This window comes from Triturus cristatus, chromosome 2_1, assembly GCF_964204655.1.
Source record: "Triturus cristatus chromosome 2_1, aTriCri1.1, whole genome shotgun sequence".
NCBI lineage: Eukaryota > Metazoa > Chordata > Amphibia > Caudata > Salamandridae > Triturus > Triturus cristatus.
In genome coordinates, this window is record NC_140581.1 from 971,107,790 (window position 1) to 971,135,062 (window position 27,273).

A 27,273-nucleotide genomic window follows, 5' to 3' on the forward strand; every position below is an offset into this window, starting at 1 on the left:
TTTCTTGCTGAAGGTGCCTTCAGACTGTCATATTAACGAACCAGTGATTTTAAGAACTTTCTTTGCTATCCGCAAACTCCTACGGAGCAGAGATTACATTCCCTGGATGTGAAACTAGGTTTAACATTCTACATCAGCAGAACGGCTGCTTTACGAAGGATTGATCAACTATTCATAGTTTATGGACGCTTTCACAAAGGTCGTCCAGTGACGAAACCAACTATTGCACGTTAAGTTTCAGCTGCCATCGTCTTCTGCCATCAAAAGGCAAACAAGCCATTGCAGTCACCAGTGAGGGCTCACTCCACCAGAGCAATGTCTTCCTCAACTGCTTTATTTGCTGGAGTGCCTTTGCATCAGAGCTGCAGAGCAGCTACGTGGTCGAGCAGACACACGTTTACAAGACACTATTGCTTGACAACTTTAAACGAGGAGGATGCTGCAGTTGGGCAGGCAGTGCTTCGCAATCTTTTTAAATAAGATGAGCCTCTTCCTTCCCTCCTCCATATTGTTTCCATTTATAATTGACATAATGATGCATTTATACTGTTACAGTTATTCAGTACTGTCATATGCATAAGAAGATTGATTGTCATTACAATTTCGAAGCTGTGTGATCATGGAAACAATGATATTGTTACTGCTAGCTATTCTATATTCAAGCATGTGAATCTATGAAAGACACCCCAATACTGGAGAAGAACAATTGTTACTTACCTGTAAACAGGTGGTTCTCCAGTATTGGTGTCTTTCATAGATTCACATGCGACCCTCCCTCCTCCCTTCAGAGGCTCTCTTCTCCTCATACACTCTGAGTCACTATGGTGCTACGAAAATCTGAGGTGAGGAGCTCTGAGGAGAAGGTTCTAGAGAGGAGCTGGCGCCTGATTGGCCGGAGTTCGGACTAACATAATGACAGAGATAGACTACGAATGTCTTTTTTCTCTTTCCATGTATCTCTATGGAAATTTCATATAGGGACATTCTTGATGTTATTACTTACTTATATCTCTGTTTTATATGATTACTTATGTATATATATATATATATTATGGCTGTATATATTGCTATATTATTTACCGTGGGACTCCCACTCCGACGACAGGGAATATTCAAGCATGTGAATCTATGAAAGACACCAATACTGGAGAACCACCTGTTTACAGGTAAGTAACAATTGTTCTTTTGGAGCATGCCAGAAAACACCTAGTACACTTGGAAAGCTACCAACATTGTACAACTCCATGTTGGCGCCTCTGCTTGCTCCTGTGGAGTGCTCTACACTGTCAAAATAGTGTGCTGTGGATTTCTGCATTTTAATCAAAAACGTAGTTTGTTCTGCTATATTTTCTATACAGTGATGGGCTTTTGTCTCTGGCAAAAACCTCTGAAAGCCTTTAAGAAGTTTAGACACGGCCCTCTCTCCTTCCTATTCTGGAAAGAAACTTCCTGTTGCCTTCCACTGTGGGAAGCAACCAGCAAAATGTTTTAAAAGCCTCCCAAAAATACAGGTTTCACAGCATTCAACCTGACCACCCAGCGCATCTGGTTTCCTACCTCAAACCTAGTACTGCAGACAGCCTGCCTGACCAGAACTGCTAAGTTTCATCTACAGGTCTAAAGGTTCAAATTGTGGTTCTGTGAATCAAAATGTTTGCACTGACACTGACACTGCTGATTTGCACGCTAATGTTCCACTTGGCTGCACAAACTAGTTTGAAAAGTGCCAGAATATGGATGTAGCTAACTATATGGAGTTTCATTACTTATTCACACATTGACAGTGGACTGTTGGGTTTAGAAAAGCAGGGCAATGTACAACGTCTTTCATAATTCGAGAGGTATTTGTGGGGGTGAGTTTTTGCACCCATTTGTTACCTGTATTTGAGTCACAAAAGTAACATGGTCTTGACATTTCAGAGGTAGGCAACAGGGATGTGCCTGTCCTACTGCATACTGAGTCCTCTGTTTTCAACCCTAATAAAATCACTCAAACGTTTCGAAGAACATGATGGAAGCCTAGTCTTTTGGAATTAATATAATCTAGAGATTGGCAGACGGGTTACTCAGTCACAAACATTAGATACTCGGCCCACCTTATTACAACTGCACTATACTCTATGCCACATGTACTAAGGTGGATGGTTTATCCATCACGTTTGAAATGGCATAACCTTTCTGCCATACTCCATATCTGGGCACGTGTCTTTAATGACCATCTTCAGGGTATAAACTAATTCAAACTGATTGGGGAACCAGTATTGGCCAGAATGATAGTTTTTGCCAATAAATATTTAGAACGTGTTTTTTTTTTGGGCGATTGGGTAGTCGTTCAGGTCTGCTTTTAATAAAAATGTAAAACATATATATGGCGGTATGCTTGAACTCTTAGTTATTTGCATTACTCTGGATGCTGAACTGAGGTGTGTAAAAGGAGATTTGTAATAAATAGTAACAATGGTCAAAAATAATTTCAGTTAATAAGCTTTGCTGCCTGCGTCTGTTGAGTGGGAGGATGTGGGGAAAGCACTGCCAGTAACACTGAAAGGCAGGAACGTACCCAAGCCAATCCTGCACGTGCTGCGCCAGCCGGCACTAGCATGGGAAGTGGCGGTGACTGTAGATCTCTTGACATGAACGGATTGTAGCCCCTTCTAAAACTGAGCAGAGAAATGACAGTAGCTTAATGGAAGGAAAGTGGCTTTCGCACACGGGGAGATCTACACCTCATTGATCAGTTTGTCCTTCATGGACGTACAGGAAAAATTTAGAGTGGGGCCCTGTCAATTATTTGAATAGGCCGAATTGGCAAAAGCACCCGGAGGAATATGGAGAGTTCCCTGGTGCTCCTGCAGCCACGGCTGCCATGAGCATGCTATTGGAGATGGGAATGTGTCGTAGGCTTGTAACAATTATGTACAGGGCTCTGGAAGATCGGGTGAAGGCCTCCACCAAAGCGCAGTAATTATGAGACTGAATTAGGGGAGCAGATGACAGATGTGAAATGGAGGTGACCTGCACGCTGGTGACGGAGGTGATGCATGTTTCTAACTAGCACATTTTACATTTCTCCTCTAGACATATATGACCCCCTCCTTAAGCTGCACAAAATCTATCCTCTTAGGGCCCTGGCGTGTCTTGGATGAGGACGAGGGATGCCACATTCGCACACATGGCCGGAGTGCTACTATTCAACATTGCATATTACGCATCATAGGTCAACTCGGCGATATGAAAATTCTGCATGTCTTGTAACACTAGGATTGGTATTAGTGAAGAGATTGTTGGAGCTAAAGTGGATCAAACCATGCGGGCCAACCATAGAATCTTGGGAATGCGACCTGATAGAAGTGGTCATTAGTGGACGGAGTTAAGATGCGAGCAATCCGAATCGATGAAAGAGTGATGGAGGATATACTTCAGTGCACCTCCATGAGGTGGCGAGAGGACCAGACGGGAATCATGAGTACAGTTGAGTGCCTGAGGATGGGAGTATATTTGATTGGAACTCTGGTCATTAAGGGTGAGGAATGTTATTGTATGCGGTTTCCAACTCTTTACGGTTCGTGATTTCCTTGGGATCAATCTCGTTACTCCTGCTGCTACACTGGTCAAGTGGAATACGAAGGGAAGAGTCGAGAGATTAGACAGCCGGCCACAAACTTTGGTACTGTTGTTATGCACCGGTCATGATAATTTAGGCATAATTGTGATCTCTATCTACCTCTGTCTATAATGTTTTGTTCTTTTTTGTAAAATTACAATAAAAATACACTTCCTTTAAAAAAAGAAAAAGTAGATCTATTAAAGATCTCATAGCTGAAATATCCCAGAACCGCAAAGAAATAACCTGTGCCAGTTGAAGGCATGCACTGTTCTTTTTGAAAGGGTTACTGCCCAGAAAGGGCTTCTCCATAATCCTTTCAGGGAGCAATAGTATTGATCCATTGAAAGGAATGCTGTGTCTACAATTGATTGATCTACCACATCTGAATTTTCCCTGGCTCAATTTTCCCTGTTACTTCCACAGGCGAGGGTGGGGAAGGCCCAAACTGGTCAAAAGGTGTGACAGACCCAACATCCTTAGCATGGATGACCTGTTGTGTAGGCGGAGCTGCCAAGCAGCAGGACTGATTTGAACAGTTATTTATTCAGACAGCCTCAATGGGAATTCCAGCCTCAATGGGAATTCAATAAGCCTTTCCAGACAGGCTACTTGCCATTAGGCAAAAGGCATGGTTGATGAAGGGTGCCATGTCCACAAAAGTCAAATGGAGATAAACCTTCATCTTGCCCTATTGTCTGCATTTCTTCAGGGAAGACACCATCCACATGCATGTGTACATTTAGCCATTTAAAACGCAGACAAAACTCTGGGCTAGACTCACTTCATTTACTTGAAAGTGAAGGACTTTAGTTTGGGGGGGAGGGTGTGAATGAAATTTACTCTGGGAGAGCCCGTCTACTCACCTGCCATATATAAACAAAAAAGGGTCTGTGCCCCTTCCCGGAATCTCAGCTGCTACGAGCAGTCGTTGTTCCCTTGGACTTATGAAGTCACTATCTAGTATTCATGTGTGTGTTCACTTTAGGGGCATCCCCAGTCCTTCACATCCTTGTGCTTTGCGGAGGGATTAATTTAAAACCAAGTTGAATGCCTGCAGTATGCTGCTAAATGTTGATACCATACTTTGACAAATACCATAGTTTGACAAGTTGAACAAAAGTGTAGGTTTCTCAACTAGCAATATGATTGGAAGTTCAACCTGGAAGTCCTAGGCACTGTTGAAGGAATCTAGATACAAATATCTTTGCAAATTGTCTGAACAAAAGGTCATACAAATTAGCATCTAGAGTGGGCACAAGTCCAGGATCCTTGGGAGACTTGCTCATGCAAATCTAATGTAACAAGTTGCTCATCTCTCCAAGTGTCTCACCAGGTTTTCCGCTAGAAATGCAGCACCAGCCGACTTAGTTAGTCATCTAGTCAATATTGGAAGTGCCGAAAAATATTTTGGTCGGCTTGGTTGGAGGAGTAGGGACTAGGGTCACAGTACTGCACATGCTCCACAGATGGGAGTTCCTGCATCTCCAGATCTACCTTCACGCAAGGGCTTTCGTCGATCGAGAAAGCTCTTCTTCCTAGACGGCCGGCTCCTCTTGGGTGTGTTCTTCGCCAAAACTTTTGGGACTGTCTGTGATCTTGCGAGACATTTCCAGTTGACGAGCCCTTTGAACCTGAAGGATTTTCTTGTACCTAAATTACTTACACGCATCACTGTCTGCTTCCGTATGGTCAGGTGAAAGGCGCAGTTTGGACATGAGGGGTTAGTCGTGTGCAGGAATTTTGCATGACAACGTGGACAATCTAAAAGGCATGCCTTCAATCTCACCAGTAACACATTTTCGCATGGAGCTGGTATGATGCTGAAGGTAGGCCCGAACAGGCGGTGCCCCGAAGGGCGATTGAACGAACATATTTGAAGCGTCGAAAGAACGCAGTGATAGCACAAACGATAAACAATACAGTTTAAGACGGCAAGAAACCAAAAGATCGAACTGAACAAACTGAATAAAGTTGAATCCTGGAGCAAAAGCACACCCGTCCAAACCCGACAGCAGAGAGAAAACAATCTAACAATGGAGTCGATGTCCAAGTGCAATATCCCTGAGAGGAGTCACTCGACCTTGTGACTCAAAATTCTTCTTTGAAGAAAAACAACTTGCACAACTCCGGACCCAATATTAGATTGCAGGTGTTTGCAGAGCATGTGATTGTACAGCACTACATGCCACAAACCGATGTTTACAGGGTAAGTAACACACACAATATATACACACACTTATAATATATACACAGACAATCCAGAATAAGTAGATAGATCACCCATACCTTGAACAGTAGATACTTTATAAAATTCCACATTCGTGAGAAAATCACGAAAGGGTCTGTGTGCATGAGCATGTGGCTGTTTTCATTTTGGATCTTCCTCATGGACAAAATACTCTAACCTGCTATTTTAAAAGCATCATCTTTTGGACTCGAGTGTTCAGGTGAACAAATTCAGAGCCTGAAAGGCAGACATTGGAACTTTGCTGGGGAAAGAATACTTCTGTCCTGATGGCAGGACAATCTGCCATCAGGACATTCCTAAGGCCTGCAGAATGAGGGACAAAGGATCTTCCAGTGCAAGATGGTTTATGGCAGTGGTTCCCAAACTTTTTCAACCCTTGGCTCCCTTGACCCATTTTGGAAGAGGGGTGTGTAAGGCCGGCTTCTGGAGTACTTGCATTTTTCTCCCTGAAAATAACTGGGATGTTTGGTATTACTAAGTCTGTGCCTCTAATAAAATATTCCTAATTACACTTCTTTGCCCTTGCCTTTTTTAGAGTACCCTCTCAAACTTTTTTATCCCACTTGCAGTGCCAGATAGCACCCCTATGCATGTAGGCCCCTTTGCCAAAGTGTTTGTGCGCTTGAAGAATATTGGCATGCACTTCCATTTCTACCCATGTCATACGTGCCAACACACCTGTCTCAGCAGGGTGACTCATGATTTTTTTAAACCACATACAGCTTTATTTTTGCTGTCCTCTCCCTAAAATTGTCTCCAAATCAATGCAAGTAAAATAAATTCCTGTTTTTTTCTAAATGTTGTCATTATGCTGTGTATGGTGTTTTACTTCCCTGTGCTCAAGGAGAGAGCAGGCCTGTCTGGAAATGTGTGTGTACTGAAAGAAATGTGTACTGGAAGTACCTATGATTCAAGTACAAATGTCAATACATGGGGCATGATTCGGATCTCGCTAGTAAAGCCCTCCGTACTACTCTGATCCGTAGGGCTTTACGAGCGATTGGTGCAACTGGAGTATGAACGAGTGATACAATGCATTCTTATGGACTTGATTCGCGCGAGCTCCCATTGAACTCTATGGGAGCCTGTATACTGGACGCATGCACAGGCTCCCATAGCAAAAAAGGGGGTGGGGGGGGGGGGAGCTTTCACCTTGTGGCAGGCCCCCCATTGACAAAGTACACAAATGTTATGGTTAGCATCGCTGATGAGCTTAATCATTTATAAAACGTTGAGCAAATATCGTAAAAATGTAAGCATCAGAGAGAAGGGGTCGAAAATCTACAAATTTGAGCGCTACTGCCACTAATCTTATCATTTAAGCATTCTTCTTGCATTCTAAATTGGACAGCATAAGTCAATTTCCAGCATTTACTACTGAAGGAGGACTCTGAATGCCCTAGCCCCTCCCGCAATTCGTGTAGAATAAAGATTGTGATAGGATTATTTAGGAAACATGCAAGTATGACTGAGGCCTAATCATTTGAGCTGCTTAACAAATGGGGCTTGATACAGTTCTGCCTCCAACACCATGTCAGCTTTATCAGATCTCGTGTGCATAGTGTGGTCCTTGAATCTCAAACTGTTATAGAAATCCACTATAGGTCTCTTCAGCTGAATACATCAGTATGTACACATCCGGTTTGTCTTTTTTGTCATGAGTTTTAATGGGTGTAAGAAAGTTGACCCCCCCCCCCCCCCCCCCCACTAGCACTTTTAATTTCTGTAGCGCATGGGTTGCGTTGAAAGTTGACAAAAATAGTGGCTTCAGCGTCAATGCAGATTGCCTAGCGCCTGTTGCTGCAAAATATTGTGAATAACTGGACCAGAGATTGTTGTTCTAAGTGTACATCTACTCTGCCTGAACATAGCATGCGGAGCAGGGTGCGACAGCTGGCAGTTGCCGGCACACTCTGTAGTTTCATGGCTACCAGGTATGCTGCTTACTACAGTTCCAGAGCTTCCAGGGCTCCTGTGCCTTCACAAGGGTATTCTATTACCGCAATTTGCCCTCTAAATGAACACTTTTCAGTTGGGACACATCTGAACAGTGCTGAATTTTGAGCAGTCCTTTAAATTCTACAGTAGTATAATCCTAAAGTGTTTAGTCAAAAAGTAATATTTTTACAATTGGCAGGAATATTTTTTTAATTGCTTGTAAGATCACATGATCTGGAATATCTGTTGTGGCGTGCAGCTTATTTTTATACTGTATTTCTCATTGTGGGTACACTGATCCTCACATTGGGATAGTTATCGATCAGTGACTGGAGCCTGCTTCATCAGGGTCTTTGCCATGTTAGCCCCCTGTGGTGAATACACATCAGGAAGGCTGGGGGATACCTTCAGCAGATCTACCTTTGCAGTCCAGTCTCTGCATTGTTTGGCAGATTCTTGGTCTGAACAGCACTGTTTGTTTGCATAAGTTCAGAGCAGTCTATCTCATGGCTTTTCAGCAGCATGAAGTCAGCGGCAACAAAGAGGAGCAGCCATATCCCAAGGCAGGGTAGATTCTTTTTTATAGTGTAGTCCTGGCATTCTTTGGTCTTTGAAAATTGCTGACCAGAACAAGCACTTGTTCAAAACTGTTGTAAACATGTGGGTGAGCAAACCAGCATCAAGCAGACATTTTGAAAAGGAAATATAAAGGCTTGGTGGGAAAAGAAAATGGCTCTCCATTCTAAACACCGTTACAGCTCCATTATACATGCAGCAGCCCTGATTTTTGCACAGCCTCGTCGGCCGGGTGTCTTCATGCTTGAACTACATCCTGTGTGAATGGGGTGTAGTTACCCATGGCCATCGCCTGCGCTGGGGCCGTGCAGTTCATTGTTTGGGTGGATGTAGGAGTATCCCCTTATAACGGGGTGCCATAAATTGATAGCATGGTTTATATCTACTTGTAATTGATGCTGTCAATATTTTTGAGGCGGGAGTGACGGTACATCTTTTGACCTGATGATAAACTGACAGTCGCAGCTTTATTTACTAGGCTTGTCGAAGGTTTTACTGGAAGAGGAAGCAGCAGCAGGCCATGGTTCCAGATGAAACAATTTTAAAAATATGGTAGCAACTCAGACGATTAGACCATGGCTGGGCATGCATGGTTTGCAGATTTCAAAACCAGCATTGGCATAGCCAATAGATCTTGCTTTGGGACCTTATAAGTGTTTAGCCATGCAACAGTTGATGTTGTTGCACCAAGGATATTGTGCTGGATAACTAAACGCTTATAAGATCCCAAAGGCGAGACCTATTGGCTATGCCAATGCTTGTTGTTTTTTGCACACTGTGAGCACTTTTCTGAGCACTGGTACTGTATGAAATATATCTGATTTGTTGACTGTGTCAATCAGATAAAATGCATCTGTATGATTTGCCGTTGGTGATACTGATTCAATATAAGCCATTAAATATTATTGCTTTGTGCATGCTGTTGTATAAAATCACATATTGAGCACACGGTCAAAGTATATGTTGGTGTGTTTTGTCTGTTGATGGAACTATTCCTTCAGGAAACATTGTTGTTACTGCATGTATTAGGTCCCGGTTTCAGGAGGTTTATTGGGCAGGTTCAGTTGTTTTTAAGCATTTATTCTTGGTGAAGCATCATCCAAGCACCTCTTACAGATGTGGGTTGTAAGTGGATTAATTTGAGGGTAGGTTTGCAAGACGCTTATACAAACCACTGAGGATTGTATCAGATGGTCACATCATGGGTACTTATTTTGGGGAAGGTCAGATCTTTATTTCTCTTGTTTTTCTCTCGGTGGTCCCTGTTCACTATGCAAGTACATTCCACAGCTTACATGCTGTAGTGAAAAGGAGCTTCCACTTATTTTGTTTTGTTTTTTATGAATAAATTATCAATAGTCTGGCCACCTCAAGCTGTTTTTTCTCCTTTGGTTGTTTAATCTGAGTTTGAATTGTAATTTATTTCTTGTAGATAAGATGGTAGCATTCACCCCTGATAGTATAGTGGTGCTATAAATCAGAAATACTTAATTTAGACAATCAAGTCTTTAAAGTGCCACGTGCGAATAAAAACAGCATCACATTCCATAGAATTAAACAAATTTAGATAACATTTTAAGACAGCAGCACCTCAGTCATAAAGTTTCTATCACATCTTGTAGAGTAATAAACCGATAACAGCATAAAGCATACACGTTTAAAATGCGTTTTTCTGATGCCGTACAATGTTAGCTCTTAACAATTAATCACTGCGCCACTTAAAGTAAGAAATGAGCAGCATAACAGGGTAATCAGTGCAATTTCACTGTAAGGCAATATATTTTGCCCTTAGCAGTGATTCTCTAAAGGGAAAGTGGAAAAAAGAAAGGGGCTTGAGGATGTTTAAAAATCCACTTCAGCTCTACTAAAGAGTACAGCACAAGTAGGCAAAGGGCTATGAAATCTGATGTAGGCAGGATAGGTAAAGTTCGTCAGAGGTCAGCAAAGTCTGATGATCACAATTGAGCCTATTTAAGAACTCCTATCAACTACCAGTCTGCCATTCTATTTCCGCTATGAATTAGGATTTGCAAGCAGCAGCTGTGTGAGAAGGAACGTTCTGCCTAGAATGACTAATGATAGTCGCGTCCCCAAAGCCAACCAGGGTTCAAGCACCTTCGCCACTGACCCGCTCAAAGGGTATAAATGAAACGAGCATTTGCCGCGCTGGAAACAAGCATTGGCCGCGAAAGTGAAACTGATGAAAGTGATCGCGCGGCTTGCTACATATAGAGAGGCGGGCGGGGGGATTGGAGGCCAGCAGAGTGACGCGATCTGTGGTGGGGGAAGGAATTGAAGCACAGAGAGGCACGCAAGGGGGGGAATTAAAGCGCGTAGAGAGGCACGCAAAGCCCGCGCACATGCACTCAATCTCTAGGCCGGCCATGGCAGCATCTGGTAGCACTTTTTTTTACCCCTTACTATAAGTAGAGCAAGCAGCACATGCGCTGCTCTAGGCTCGACCTAAAAAGTAGTGTCTTGTCTGTCTTTTTGGTGGAAGGTGGTGGGTAGCATGGTGTTAATATAGCACAAGAACACATGAAAGCAACAAGCATTGGAAATGCAATTGGTCTCGCGTTTGTTGGAGCTATTGGTATTGTAAATGGCAATGTTTTGTACTTTGAAAAAGGTCTTCTGTTTGTTGGAGCTATTCACATTGTAAATGGCAATGTTTTTTATTTATCCTTAGGGTTTTATATAGCACGAACTTGGCCTCAGTTGTGAATTTCGATTCATCAAAGTTTTGTGCGCCCTGAAATTTGCACAAGTAAAGTGCTAACAGTATAAATATGGGCACTGTTTAATAAACTAAGCCACTGCAATACAAGAGCAAAGGTGGGTTGACGGAGTTGCTTACTTTCACTGCCCGTTAAAGCTAGCTCGCCCGCTACTATGAGTTTATCAAACTTAATGCTATGTTTTCTTATGTTATGCTGTGCTATGTTTTGTTATGCTGTGCTATGTTTTGTTATGCTGTGCTATGTTTTGTTATGCTGTGCTATGTTTTGTTATGCTGTGCTATGTTTTGTTATGCTGTGCTATGTTTTGTTATGCTGTGCTATGTTTTGTTATGCTATGGTTTGTTATGCTATGCTGTTTTGTTATGCTATGGTTTGTTGTGTTTTGCTATGCTTTGCTATGCTTTGTTGTGTTTTATGCTATACTATATTTTGTTATGCTATGTTTTGTTTTGTTATTCTATGCTTTGCTATGCTATGTTTTGTTGTGTTTTGTTATGTTATGCTATGTTTTGTTATGCTATGCTATGCTATGTTATGCTATGTTATGTTTTGTTATGCTATGTTTTGCTGTGTTTTGTTATGCAATGTTTTGCTATGCTATGTTTTGTTTTGCTTTGTTATGCTATGCTTTGTTATGCTATGTTTTGCTTTGTTATGCTATGCTTTGTTATGCTATGTTATGGTTTGTTTTTTGTTTTGCTATGTTTTATGCCATGCTTCATACTGTTTTGTTGTGCTATGTTTTGCTGTGTTTTGTTATACAATGTTTTGCTATGCTATGTTTTGTTTTGCTTTGTTATGCTATGCTTTGTTATGCTATGTTATGTTTTGTTGTGTTTTGTTTTGCTATGTTTTATGCCATGCTTTATACTGTTGTGTTTTGCTATGCTATGTTTTGTTGTGTTTTCTTATGCTGTGTTTTCTTATGCTCTGTTTTTTGTGTTATGCTATGTTTTGTTGTATTTTGTTATGCTATGTTTGTTTTGCTATGCTATGTTTTGTTGTGTTTTGTTATGTTATGCTATGTTTTGTTATGCCATGCTATGTTTTGTTGTGTTTTGTTATGCTATGCTTTGTTATGCTATGTTTTGTGTTTTGTTATGCTATGTTTTGTTATGTTATGCTATGTTATGTTTTGTTGTGTTATGCTATGTTTTGTTTAGTTATGCTATGTTTTGCTTTGTTATGCTATGCTTTGTTATGCTATGTGTTGTTATGCCATGCTTTATGCTATGTTTTGTTTTGTTATGCTATGCTTTGTTATGCTATGTTTTGTTGTGTTTTGCTATACTATGCTTTTGTTATGCTATGTTTTGATATGCTATGCTATTCCATGTTTTTTATGCTATGTTATACTATGTTTTGTTGTGTTTTGTTATGCTATGCTGTTTTGTTATGCTATGCTGTTTTGTTATGCTATGCTGTTTTGCTATGTTTTGTTGTGTTTTGCTATGCTTTGTTATGCTATGCTTTGTTATGCTATGCTTTGTTATGCTGTTTTGTTATGCTATACTAGGTTTTTTTATGCTATGTTTAGTTTTGTTATGCTATGCTATGTTTAGTTTTGTTATGCTATGCTTTGTTGTGGTTTGCTATGCTATGTTTTGTTGCATTTTGTTATGCTATGTTTTGTTATGCTATGTTTTGTTATGCTATGCAATGTTATGTTTTGTTATGCTATACTATGTTTTGTTATGCTATGTGTTGTGTTTGTTATGCTATGCTTTGTTATGCTGTTTTGTTTTGCTATGTTCTGTTATGCTCTGCTATGTTTTGTTGTGTTTTGTTATGCTGTGGTATGTTTTGTTATGTTTTGTTATGCTTTGCTTTGTTATGCTTTGCTATGCTATGTCTTATGCTATGTCTTATGCTATGTCTTATGCTATGTCTTATGCTATGTCTTATGCTATGTCTTATGCTATGTCTTATGCTATGTCTTATGCTATGTCTTATGCTATGTCTTATGCTATGTCTTATGCTATGTCTTATGCTATGTCTTATGCTATGTCTTATGCTATGTCTTATGCTATGTCTTATGCTATGTCTTATGCTATGTCTTATGCTATGTCTTATGCTATGTCTTATGCTATGTCTTATGCTATGTCTTATGCTATGTCTTATGCTATGTCTTATGCTATGTCTTGTTATGCTATGTCTTGTTATGCTATGTCTTGTTATGCTATGTCTTGTTATGCTATGTCTTGTTATGCTATGTCTTGTTATGCTATGTCTTGTTATGCTATGTCTTGTTATGCTATGTCTTGTTATGCTATGTCTTGTTATGCTATGTCTTGTCATGCTATGTCTTGTCATGCTATGTCTTGTCATGCTGTGTTATGCTGTGTTATGCTGTGTTATGCTGTGTTATGCTGTGTTATGCTGTTATGCTGTGTTTTGTTATGCTGTGTTTTGTTATGCTGTGTTTTGTTATGCTGTGTTTTGTTGTGTTTCTCTTATGCTTTGTTTTGTTATGTTATGTTTTGTTTTGTTATGCTATGTTTTGGTATGCTATGCTATATTTTGTTGTGTTTTGTTTTGTTATGCTATGCTTTGTTATGCTATGTTTTGTTGTGTTTTGCTATACTATGCTTTTGTTATGCTATGTTTTGATATGCTATTCCATGTTTTTTATGCTATGTTTTGTTATACTATGTTTTGTTGTGTTTTGTTATGCTATGCTGTTTTGTTATGCTATGCTGTTTTGTTATGCTATGCTGTTTTGTTATGCTATGCTGTTTTGTTATGCTATGCTGTTTTGCTATGTTTTGTTGTGTTTTGCTATGCTTTGTTATGCTTTGTTATGCTATGCTTTGTTATGCTATGCTTTGTTATGCTATGCTTTGTTATGCTATGCTTTGTTATGCTATGCTTTGTTATGCTGTGCTTTGTTATGCTATGCTTTGTTATGCTATGCTTTGTTATGCTATGTTTAGTTTTGTTATGCTATGCTATGTTTAGTTTTGTTATGCTATGCTATGTTTAGTTTTGTTATGCTATGCTTTGTTGTGGTTTGCTATGCTATGCTTTGTTTTGTTATGCTATGTTTTGTTTTACTTTGCTATGCTATGCTATGCTTTGTTATGCTATGCTTTGTTATGCTATGCTATGTTTTGTTGCGTTTTGTTATGCTATGTTTTGTTGTGTTTTGTTATGCTATACTATGTTTTGTTATGCTATGTGTTGTTTGTTATGCTATGCTTTGTTATGCTGTTTTGTTTTGCTATGTTCTGTTATGCTCTGCTATGTTTTGTTGTGTTTTGTTATGCTGTGGTATGTTTTGTTATGTTTTGTTATGCTTTGCTTTGTTATGCTTTGCTATGCTATGTCTTATGCTATGTCTTGTTATGCTATGTCTTGTTATGCTATGTCTTGTTATGCTATGTCTTGTTATGCTATGTCTTGTTATGCTATGTCTTGTTATGCTATGTCTTGTTATGCTATGTCTTGTTATGCTATGTCTTGTTATGCTATGTCTTGTTATGCTATGTCTTGCTATGCTATGTCTTGCTATGCTATGTCTTGCTATGCTATGTCTTGCTATGCTATGTCTTGCTATGCTATGTCTTGCTATGCTATGTCTTGCTATGCTATGTCTTGCTATGCTATGTCTTGCTATGCTATGTTATGCTATGTTATGCTATGTTATGCTATGTTATGCTATGTTATGCTATGTTATGCTATGTTATGCTATGTTATGCTATGTTATGCTATGTTATGCTGTGTTATGCTGTGTTATGCTGTGTTATGCTGTGTTATGCTGTGTTATGCTATGTTGTGTTTTGTTATGCTGTGTTGTGTTATGCTATGTTGTGTTTTGTTATGCTGTGTTTTGTTGTGTTTCTCTTATGCTATGCTTTGTTTTGTTATGTTATGTTTTGTTTTGTTATGCTATGTTTTGGTATGCTATGCTATATTTTGTTGTGTTTTGTTTTGTTATGCTATGCTTTGTTATGCTATGTTTTGCTATACTATGCTTTTGTTATGCTATGTTTTGATATGCTATGCTATTCCATGTTTTTTATGCTATGTTTTGTTATACTATGTTTTGTTGTGTTTTGTTATGCTATGCTGTTTTGTTATGCTATGCTGTTTTGTTATGCTATGCTGTTTTGCTATGCTTTGTTATGCTATGCTTTGTTATGCTATGCTTTGTTATGCTATGCTTTGTTATGCTATGCTTTGTTATGCTATGCTTTGTTATGCTATGCTTTGTTATGCTATGCTTTGTTATGCTATGCTTTGTTATGCTATGCTTTGTTATGCTGTTATGCTGTTATGCTATGCTATGCTATGTTTTGTTTTACTTTGTTATGCTATGCTTTGCTTTGTTATGCTATGCTTTGCTATGCTATGCTTTGTTATGCTATGCTATGTTTTGTTGTGTTTTGTTATGCTGTGGTATGTTTTGTTATGTTTTGTTATGCTTTGCTTTGTTATGCTATGTCTTATGCTATGTCTTATGCTATGTCTTGTTATGCTATGTCTTGTTATGCTATGTCTTGTTATGCTATGTCTTGTTATGCTATGTCTTGTTATGCTATGTCTTGTTATGCTATGTCTTGTTATGCTATGCTGTGTTATGCTGTGTTATGCTGTGTTATGCTGTGTTATGCTGTGTTATGCTGTGTTATGCTGTGTTATGCTGTGTTATGCTGTGTTATGCTGTGTTTTGTTTTGTTATGCTATGTTTTGTTGTGTTTTGCTATACTATGCTTTTGTTATGCTATGTTTTGATATGCTATGCTATTCCATGTTTTTTATGCTATGTTTTGTTATACTATGTTTTGTTGTGTTTTGTTATGCTATGCTGTTTTGTTATGCTATGCTGTTTTGCTATGTTTTGTTGTGTTTTGCTATGCTTTGTTATGCTATGCTTTGTTATGCTATGCTTTGCTATGCTATGCTTTGTTATGCTATGCTTTGTTATGCTATGCTTTGTTATGCTATGCTTTGTTATGCTATGCTTTGTTATGCTGTTATGCTATGCTATGTTTAGTTTTGTTATGCTATGCTTAGTTTTGTTATGCTATGCTTTGTTGTGGTTTGCTATGCTATGCTTTGTTTTGTTATGCTATTTTTTGTTTTACTTTGTTATGCTATGCTATGCTTTGTTATGCTATGCTTTGTTATGCTATGCTTTGTTGCGTTTTGTTATGCGTTTTGTTATGCTATGTTTTGTTGTGTTTTGTTATGCTATACTATGTTTTGTTATGCTATGTGTTGTGTTTGTTATGCTATGCTTTGTTATGCTGTTTTGTTTTGCTATGTTCTGTTATGCTCTGCTATGTTTTGTTGTGTTTTGTTATGCTTTGCTTTGTTATGCTTTGCTATGCTATGTCTTGCTATGCTATGTCTTGCTATGCTATGTCTTGCTATGTCTTGCTATGCTATGTCTTGCTATGCTATGTCTTGCTATGCTATGTCTTGCTATGCTATGTCTTGCTATGCTATGTCTTGCTATGCTATGTCTTGCTATGCTATGTCTTGCTATGCTATGTCTTGTTATGCTATGTCTTGTTATGCTATGTCTTGTTATGCTATGTCTTGTTATGCTATGTCTTGTTATGCTATGTCTTGTTATGCTATGTCTTGTTATGCTATGTCTTGTTATGCTATGTCTTGTTATGCTATGTCTTGTTATGCTATGTCTTGTTATGCTATGTCTTGTTATGCTATGTCTTGTTATGCTATGCTTTGTTGTGTTTTGTTATTCTATACTATGTCTTGTTATGCTATGCTTTGTTGTGTTTTGTTATTCTATACTATGTTTTGTTATGCTATGCTTTGTTGTGGTTTGCTATGCTTTGTTATGCTATGCTTTGTTATGCTATGCTATGCTTTGTTATGCTATGCTATGCTTTGTTATGCTATTTTGCTTTGTTATGCTATGCTTTGTTATGCTATGCTATGTTTTGTTGCGTTTTGTTATGCGTTTTGTTATGCTATGTTTTGTTGTGTTTTGTTATGCTATGCAATGTTATGTTTTGTTATGCTATACTATGTTTTGTTATGCTATGTGTTGTGTTTGTTATGCTATGCTTTGTTATGCTGTTTTGTTTTGCTATGTTCTGTTATGCTCTGCTATGTTTTGTTGTGTTTTGTTATGCTGTGGTATGTTTTGTTATGTTTTGTTATGCTTTGCTTTGTTATGCTTTGCTTTGTTATGCTATGTCTTGTTATGCTATGTCTTGTTATGCTATGTCTTGTTATGCTATGTCTTGTTATGCTATGTCTTGTTATGCTATGTCTTGTTATGCTATGTCTTGCTATGCTATGTCTTGCTATGCTATGTCTTGCTATGCTATGTCTTGCTATGCTATGTCTTGTTATGCTATGTCTTGTTATGCTATGTCTTGTTATGCTAGGTCTTGTTATGCTGCGTTTTGTTATGCTGCGTTTTGTTATGCTGTGTTTTGTTGTGTTTCTCTTATGCTATGCTTTGTTTTGTTATGTTTTGTTTTGTTTTGTTATGCTTTGTTTTGTTATGTTTTGTTTTGTTTTGTTATGCTTTGTTTTGTTATGCTTTGTTTTGTTTTGTTTTGTTATGCTTTGTTTTGTTAGGTTTTGTTTTGTTTTGTTATGCTATGTTTTGGTATGCTATGTTTTGTTGTGTTTTGTTATGCTATACTATGTTTTGTTATGCTACGTTTTGTTGTGGTTTGCTATGCTTTGTTTTGCTATGCCATGCTTTGTTTTGCTATGCCATGCTTTGTTTTGCTATGCTATGCTATGTTTTGTTATGCTGTGCTATGCTTTGTTTTGTTATGCTATGTTTTGCTATGCTATGCTATGTTTTGTTTTGTTATGCTTTGTTATGCTATGCTTTGTTATGCTATGCTTTGTTATGCTATGCTTTGTTATGCTATGCTTTGTTATGCTATGCTTTGTTATGCTATGCTTTGTTATGCTTATGCTTTGTTTTGTTGTGTTTTGTTATGCTATGCTTTATGCTATGTTTTGTGTTTTCTTATGCTATGTTTTGTTGTGTTTTCTTACGCTGTGTTTTTTTATGCTCTGCTATGTTTATGTGTTGCTATGCTATGTTTTGCTATGCTGTGATGTGTTTTGTTATGCTGTGATGTGTTTTGTTATGCTGTGATGTGTTTTGTTATGCTGTGATGTGTTTTGTTATGCTGTGATGTGTTTTGTTATGCTGTGATGTGTTTTGTTATGCTGTGATGTGTTTTGTTATGCTGTGATATGTTTTGTGTTTTGTTATGCTGCGATATGTTTTGTGTTTTGTTATGCTGTGATATGTTGTGTTTTGTTATGCTGTGATATGTGTTTTGTTATGCTGTGATGTGTTTTGTTGTTTTGTTATGCTGTGTTATGCTCTGCTATGTTTTGTTTTGTTATGCTATGCTTTGTTTTCCTATGCTATGCTTTGTTTTGTTATGCTTTGTTTTGCTATACTATGCTTTTGTTTTGTTTTGTTATGCTATGTTTTGTTGTGTTTTGCTATGCTTTTGTTTTGTTATGCTATGCGTTATGGTATGCTATGTTTTGTTTTGGTATGCTATGTTTTATGCAGTTATGCTATGTTTTATGCAGTTATGCTATGTTTTATGCAGTTATGCTATGTTTTGTTTAGTTATGCTTTGTTTTGTTTAGTTATGCTATGCTATACTATGCTTTGTTATGCTATGCTTTGTTATGCTATGTTCTCTTGTGTTTTGCTATGCTTTTTTGGTATGCTATGCTATGTTTTGGTATGCTATGCTATGTTTTATGCAGTTATGCTATGCTATGTTTTGTTTAGTTATGCTATGTTTTGTTTAGTTATGCTATGCTTTGTTTAGTTATGCTATGCTTTGTTATGCTATGCTTTATGCTATGCTATGTTTTGTTATGCTATACTATGCTATGTTTTGTTGTGTTTTGCTATGCTTTTGTTTTGTTATGCTATGCTTTTGTTTTGTTATGCTATGTTTTGTTATGCTATGTTTTGTTATGCTATGTTTTGTTTTGGTATGCTATGTTTTATGCTATGCTATGTTTTATGCTATGTTTTATGCAGTTATGCTATGCTATGTTTTGTTTAGTTATGCTATGTTTTGTTATGTTTTGTTATGTTATTTTTTGTTATGATATGCTATGCTTTGTTATGCTATGTTTTGTGATGCTATGCTATGTTTTGTTGTTTTGTTATGCTATGATCTGTTATGCTATGTTTTGTTATGCTATGTTTTGTTATGCTATGCTGTGATTTGTTGTGTTGTGTTAAGCTATGTTTTGTTGTGTTTTGCTATGCTATGTTTTGTTATGCTATGTTTTGTTATGCTATGTTTTGTTATGCTATGCTTTTTTACGCTATGTTTTGTTTTGATATGCTATGTTTTGTTGTGTTTTGCTATGCTATGCTGTTTTGTTATGCTATGTTTTGTTTTGCTATGTTTTGTTGCGTTTTGTTATGCTATGCTTTGTTATGCTGTTCTGTTATGCTATGCAATGTTATGTTTTGTTATGCTATGTTTTGTTATGCTGTTTTGTTGTGTTTTGCTATGCTATGTTTTGTTATGCTATGTTTTGTTATGCTATGTTTTGTTATGCTATGTTTTGTTATGCTATGTTTTGTTATGCTGTTTTGTTGTGTTTTGCTATGCTATGCTTTGTTATGCTTTGTTTTGTTATGCTATGCTTTGTTATGCTTTGTTTTGTTTTGCTATGTTCTGTTATGCTGTGTTTTGTTGTGTTTTGTTATGCTATGGTATGTTTTGTTATGTTATGCTATTTTGTTATGCTATGCTATTTTGTTATGCTATTTTGTTATGCTATTTTGTTATGCTATGCTATTTTGTTATGCTATTTTGTTATGCTATGCTTTGTTATGCTATGCTTTGTTATGCTATGCTTTGTTATGCTATGCTTTGTTATGCTATGCTTTGTTATGCTATGCTTTGTTATGCTATGTTTTGTTGTGCGTTTTGTTGTGCGTTTTGTTGTGCGTTTTGTTGTGCGTTTTGTTGTGTGTTTTGCTATGCTATACTTTGTTGTGGTTTGCTATGTTTTGTTGTCTTTTGTTGTGCTATGCTATGTTTTGTTTTGCTGTGCTATGCTTTGTTATGCTATGTTATGTTTTGTTGTGTTGTGTTATGCTAGGTTTTGTTGTGTTGTGTTATGCTAGGTTTTGTTGTGTTGTTATGCTATGCTATGTTTTGTGTTTTGTTATGCTGTGTTTTGATATGCTCTGTTTTTTATGTGTTGCTATGCTTTGTTATGCTATGCTTTGTTATGCTATGTTGTGTTTTGTTATGCTGTTTTGCTATGCTATGTTTTGTTATGCTATGTTTTGTTGTGTTTTGTTATGCTATGCTTTGTTATGGTATGTTTTGTTTAGCTATGCTATGTTTTGTTGTGTTTTGTTTTGTTATGCTATGTTTTATGCTATGTTTTGTTTAGTTATGCTATGGTAATGCTATGCTATGTTTTGTTTAGTAATGCTATGCTATGCTATGTTTTGTTTAGTAATGCTATGCTATGTTTTGTTTAGTTATGCTATGCTATGTTTTGTTTAGTAATGCTATGCTATGTTGTGTTTTGTTATGCTATGGTTTGTTATGCTTTGTTTTGTTATGTTATTTTTTGTTATGTTATGCTATGATTTGTTTTGCTATGCTGTGTTTTGGTGTTTTGTTATGCTATGCTTTGTTATGCTATGTTTTGTTTTAATATGCTATGCTATTCCATGTTTTTATGCTATGTTTAGTTGTTTTTTGCTATGCTATGTTTTGTTATGCTATGTTTTGTGGTGTTTTGTTATGCTATGTTTTGTTATGCTATGTGATTTGTTGTTTCGTTTTTTTATGCTATGTTTTGTTGTGTTTTGCTATGCTATGTTTTGTTATGCTATGTTTTGTGGTGTTTTGTTATGCTATGTTTTGTTATGCTATGTTTTGTTATGCTATGTTTTGTTATGCTATGTTTTGTTATGCTATGTTTTGTTATGCTATTCTATGTTTTTTATGCTATGCTGTTTTTAGTTATGCTATGTTTTGTTGTGTTTTGTTGTATTTTGTTATCCTATGCTATGTTTTGTTTTGTTATGCTTTGGTTTGTTTTGTTATGCTATGTTATGATTTGTTATGTTAGGCTATGTTCTGTTATGCTGTTTTATGTTAGGCTAGGCTATGTTTTGTTATGTTATGCTATGTTATGGTGTATTAAACTACTGTGGATTTTAACACATCCAGAAGCTGATGAATGGAGTGGGCTTGCACTTTGGGCTTGTGCGCGCTCCCCTTCCTCCCCACCACAGTACTTTGCATTTTGCCCTGTGTGTAAGTGTGTTTTCATGTGGATTTAAGGTGCCTGGTGACGGGGCACTATCCAGCGCAGCAGTGGGATTAGTGTCTTAATACTGAAAAGTAGCTGTGAATTGTGGAAACCCCAGATTTTTGTGCATGAAGTAAATAGCTTGCAGGAAGCAAAAGGGCTTGTGTATGTTGCCGGTTATGGCTGGGGCCATATAAGTGCCGAGCGAAGTACGCAGCGGCAGCTAAACAATTTTAATAAAGATGCGCTTCTGTGTTCGTTTTAAAAGGAAAACCGCCAAACAACAAAGTGCTGCAAAAGCTAAGCAGTGCCCAGTGAAAAATACACAGCACCGGGAAAAGATCCACAGTGTCCAGTGGTACCTCAACAATCCCAAAAAAAACATACGTTTGTGTATGTGCATGTTTAAAAACCTACCGGAAAACTAACGCCCTGCAACGCTCCATAGTATAAAAACATATCCAAGTGTATGCGCGTCTAAAAGGGCATACGTATCTCCTGATTAGTATGTACATACAAAATATCTTCAGCGTGCGGTGACTGAAAAGATATCGCCACACACAACACTTAACAAGACCAGCTCGGCGGAGTTTGGCACCCGCGCTTGGCGGGGGAGCGCATTCCAGGCGGGGGAGCGGACCCTTTGAAGTGCGATGCCAAAGCGGATTGCATGGCGGCACGATGCACGTGATTGTGAGCGTGCTAGCCATGCAATCCGCTTTTGAGAGCACTTTGAAATGCCCTCTTACAATAGTCTCGCTTTGTGATCGCTTACGGGATAGCAAGGCGAGACCTAAAAATGGATATAGAGCGATATATGGGGCCTTTGTATTAAAGAATAATTCTCCAGACCGCCAAACTTTATGCACCCGGTTATCGGAGTGAACAGCTCAGAGTGAACAGTGTCCTCCACGGCCAACCAGAGCCTGGCCCAAAAGATCAAAATAAAATCTGAGCTTTGAAAGATATTTCCCGCACAAAACAAACGTACATCCCATCCTCTTCCTCAAACTGCAATATTCTGCTTATGTTGGTTTGGAGGTGCCGGGACAGATTGTTTTGAGGCATTTAGCAAGATGCACACTACTTGAAAGAAATCGTTCATTTTGTACATTGACTTTGAATTTTCTTAATTTGTCGTCGTTGTGCCCCCACACTTGCCTGCCTTTTATATTTTTTTCATTTCCTTCATGCTTACAGGTAGAGACCAGTACAAACTGTGCTGTCTTTGGATTGGGAGGGGTCGGCCTTGCAGTGATCATGGGCTGTAAAGTAGCCGGTGCTGCTCGGTTCATCTGTGTTGACATAAAAACAAATTTGAAAAAGCAAAAGAATTTGGAGCGACTGAGTGCATCAACCCACCCAGGAGGTGCTCATTGACCTAACAGATGGGGGAGTGGACTATTCCTTTGAGTGCATCGGCAACGTTGTTGTCATGGTATGTGCAAATGTGTTGTAGCTCCTCCACCCCCCCCCCCCTCGCCTCGTACTGCAAATGCTGCTGCAGTATACTTCAGCATATTGTTAAAGAGGATATGCATCACTTGCCTTTTTTCTTTTTGATTACCGTGGTATGTTGGGTGTCAGTGAACAACTTTTTTCCTCTGTTTATTTTTTCTATATTTGAATTCCTAGCCCCCACCCTCCCCTCCTGCACCCTACCCCATCAATCTGGGGGAAAATAGATTTCCTGTCCATACACTTGCATAGCCCAACACCATCCCTCCCGCTATCCTCACTCTTTGCACCTGCCTTTTTGTGTTCTGTCTGCCCTGTTTTTCCCTGCGGTATTGAGTAGCAAGGATGACCGTATCACTTGTTTATGCAGTTGCACGTATTTTACGATACTCTGTTAAATGGAAAAAAAAAACATTCAGTCCGTCCCTACTGTATAAGCTTAATCAGATTCCCACGTCCTATTAAAAGACTACTGCAAGGCAAACTCCCGAAGAGCTGAAAAATAAATTTGAACGACTTGTGTTACTGTAATCTAATTTTCTGCGATCAACTTGGTTTGCTAATTCAGCAGGTCTTTTTTTCAGCGTTTTACATTCTCCTATATATTTTTCAAACTTCCAGATTCAAGCGGAAAATGCTATGCATTTTGCTGTTTTTACACTTTGATTTTACAAGATTTTAAACTTGTCTAAAAGTCTTGGAATAAGTATGCCTTTTATGTGGTTTTCATATGCAAAGATTAGTCCCTCTGGAATTGAGCTTCTCAAGGTGCACCAACTGCTCGCTTGTCTCGCATCATCGTTGAATGATGGACGTTATTGCTGCACAATGTAACAGGAGGAGGCCCGGGGGAGCCCACTCTTGAACGCCTTCCTTCATGTAGAACAACGTTTCCTTTCTCACCGGCAAGCTTCTCAGTGGAAATCTTGGATGGAAAAGAAGGGGACTGTCTCCCCCTCTTTTTTGCACCAGGTCCATCCCTCCTAAACCATGATCCTTGAGCCGGCCCCTTACGAAATGCACCTGTGCCATATTGACACTTTACAAACAAACATCGTTTAATTAAACAAACGGCAACAACATGTGTATACTGTAGCATCAACGTAAGCTCAGTTAATGTATTTTATTTGTTTGTATGCAAAAGCGAGCTGCTCTGGAGGCCTGCCACAAAGGATGGGGTACCAGCGTGGTGGTAGGAGTAGCTAAATCCGGAAATGTGATTTCTACCAGGCCCTTCCGACTTGTCACTGGACGCACATGGAAAGGCACTGCCTTTGGAGGTAACTTTAGTTGTTTGTGTCCTCCACTTCCGAGTATGTATATTTTTGAGGGCTTCATTGTATTTTTTGTAGAACTGGATCCGAATCATCCTTGAACTTAATTGGGGTTGTAAAGGTCAGAACAGCACAGTATGTTCAGTTGTCAGCTAACCTAGCATTGACCAAGCCAAATCCTTCTGCTTTATTTTCAGGCGGGTACAACCTTTTATAGGCAATTGCTGCCATCTTACGCTCTGGTGCAGTCACACACATACAGGCCAAACACATATTGCGGGTGACTTGATTGCGATGGGAAGAAGCACGTGAGGGAAAGGCCTCTTCAGTCTGTCTGTAGCAACGATCAGAATATTTGCACTGCTGGACCTGCTGTTTTCCTGTAAATTGGTGGAGCTGACTACCAATAATAGAAATCTGAAGCAAAGTAGGGCAGAAAACCAGTGATGTGCACGGATAGATAATAGGTGAGGATTGATGTGTGCTTGTATCCCTAGACATTATTTGCATACAGCTCATTGGCTCTCAGATGTCTGCCTGCTGCATCTGGTTTAAAAAAATAAAAAAAAAAACATTATGGCACGGTGGGTGAGCCGGGAACAAGTCTGCTTATCCATCATATAGCACACTTATGGAGAAGGTCCCGACTGCCCCCAGTTCACCTATCTTTAGCCTATTCTCCATAAACTATTGACATTTGTCTACCAGAGTGCCCTGGTTGACTTAAAACCACCAGTCTCATCCCCTCCTCGTGCTTTCCCTTTCTAAACGCTGCTGCGTTGGCGAAGGGAGACTACACTACACAGAGGGGGCCACAACGTTTTGTCCAGGCCCCGGTGCACTTTAAAATCATCAGAGGAGTCACTAATTGTGTGACCCTCGTTCTTTCTGCCCAGGAGTTTGCTGCTACTGCGCTGGAGAAGGGAGACTACACTTGCCAGGCTTTCCTGGCCGACAGGGGGCTGCAACGTTTTGTGCAGGTCTCGGAGCATCACGAAATTGTCAGAGGTGTCCTGCATCGTGGGACCCTCGCTGTTCTTTCTGCCCGGGAATTTGCTGCTGCTGCGCCAGAGAAGGGAGACTACACTCCCCAGCATTACTGGCAAGTAAGGGGCCGCAACATTTTGTTCAGGCGCTGGAGCGCCTCAAAATCGTATGAGGTGTTCTGCAGCGTGGGACCCTCGTTCTTTTTTCTGCCCGGGAGTTTTCTGCTGTGCTGGAGAAGGGAGACTACACTCCCCAGCATTCCTGGCCGGGAGGGGTGTGCAACGTTTTGTCCAGGCCCCGGAGCTCTTTAAAACCGTATGGGGTGTCCAACAGCATGGGACCCTCGCTGTTATTTCTGCCCGGGAGTTTGCTGCTGCTGCACTGGAGAAGGGTTACTACACTCCGCAACATTCCTGTCCCGGAGGGGGCTGTAACGTTTTGTCCAGGCCCCGGAGCGCCTTAAAATGATCAGATGTATCCCGCAGCATGGGACCCTCACCGTTCTTTCTGACCGGGAGTGTTCTGCTGCTGCTATGCTAGGGAAGGGAGACTACACTCCCCAATGTTCCAGGCATGGAGGGGGCCCCAATGTTTTGTCCAGTCCCCGGAATGCTTTAAAATCGTGAGGTGTCCTGCAGCGTGGGACCCTCGCTGTTCTTTCTGCCCGGGTGTTTGCTGCTACTGCTGCTACCCTGGGGAAGGGAGACTACACTCCCCAGCATTCTTGGCCGGGAGGGTGTTGCAACGTTTTGTTCAGGCCCCGGAGCTCTTTAGAATCGTCAGAAGTGTCCCACAGCGTGGGAACCTCGCTGTTTTCTGGCCAGGAGATGGCTGCTGCGGTTTCCCTGGGGAAGGGAGACTACGCTCCCCAGCATTCTTGGCCGGGAGGGGCATGCAATGTTTTGTCCAGGCCCGGAGCACCTCAAAATCTTATGAGGTGTTCTGCAGCGTGAAACCCTTGCTGTTCTTTCTGCCCGGGAGTTTGCTGCTGCTGCCCTGGAGAAGGGAGAATGCACTCCCCAGCATTCCTGGCCAGTAAGGGGTTGCAATGTTTTGTCCAGTCCCCGGAGTGCTTTAAAAACGGCAGGTGTGCCGCAGCTTGGGACCCTTGCTGTTCTTTCTGACCTGCAGATTGCTACTGCTGTTGCTGCTGCGCTGGAGAAGGAAGACCACACTCCCCAGCATTCCTGGCCGGGAGGGGGCTGCAATGTTTTGTCCAGGCCACGGAGCACCTTGAAGTTGACAGAGGTGTCCGGCAGCATTGGACCCTAGCTGTTCTTTCTGCCTGGGAGTTTTCTGCTGCTGTGCTGGAGAAGGGAGACTTCACTCCCCAACATTCCTGGCCTGTAGGGGGCTACAACATTTTGTCCGGCCCCGGAGCGCCTCAAAATCGTCAGGTGTCCCGCAGCATGGGACCCTTGCTTTTCTTTCTGCTTGGGAGTGTGCTGCTTTGCTGGGGAAGAGAGACTACTCTCCCCAGTATACCTGGCCCAGAGGGGGCCGCAATGTTTTGTCTCTTCCCCGGAGTGCTTTAAAATAGTCAGAGGTGTCCCACAGCGTGGGACCCTCGCCGTTCTTTCTCCCTAGGAGTTTGCTGCTGCTCTGGAGAAGGGAGACTTTACTCCCCAGCATTCCTGGCCGTGAGGGGGCTGCAACGTTTTGTCCAGGCCCCGGAGCGCCTCAAAATCATAAGAGGTGTTGTGCAGCTTGGGACCCTCGCTCTTTTTTCTGCCAGGGAGTTTTCTGCTGCTGCCCTGGAGAAGGGAGAGTACACTCCCCGGCATTCCTGGCTGGGAGGGGGCGGGAACGTTTTGTCCAGCTACGGAGCACCACAAAATTGTCAGAGGTGTCCTGCAGCATGGGACTCTCGCTGTTCTTTCTGACCTGGAGTTTGCTGCTGCTGTGCTGGAGAAGGGAGACTACACTCCCCAGCATTTCTGGGCTTGAGGGGGCTGCAACATTTTGTCCAGGCCCCGTAGCTCTTTAGAATCATCAGAGGTGTCCCACAGCGTGGGAACCTCACCGTTTTCGGCCCAGGAGATGGCTGCTGCTACGCTGGGGAAGGGAGACTACACTCCCCAGCATTCCTGGCCTGGAGTGGACTGCAACGTTTTGTCCAGGCCCCAGAGCGCTTTAAAATCGTATGAAGTGTTCTGCAGCGTGGGTCCCTCG

General features: G+C 40.2%; 1 long non-coding RNA gene across 1 annotated transcript in view; it reads left to right on the plus strand.

The window, feature by feature from the left end:
* The window catches only part of LOC146866139 (uncharacterized), a 74,107-nt gene extending 49,440 nt beyond the window's left edge, over positions 1 to 24,667 (plus strand). Inside the window, exons 5-6 of the long non-coding RNA XR_014970529.1 lie at positions 11,059 to 11,204; positions 22,583 to 24,667. This is a non-coding gene — a long non-coding RNA (uncharacterized LOC146866139). The remainder of the gene's footprint in view (positions 1 to 11,058; positions 11,205 to 22,582) is intronic.
* The last annotated feature ends 2,606 nt before the right edge of the window (positions 24,668 to 27,273 follow it).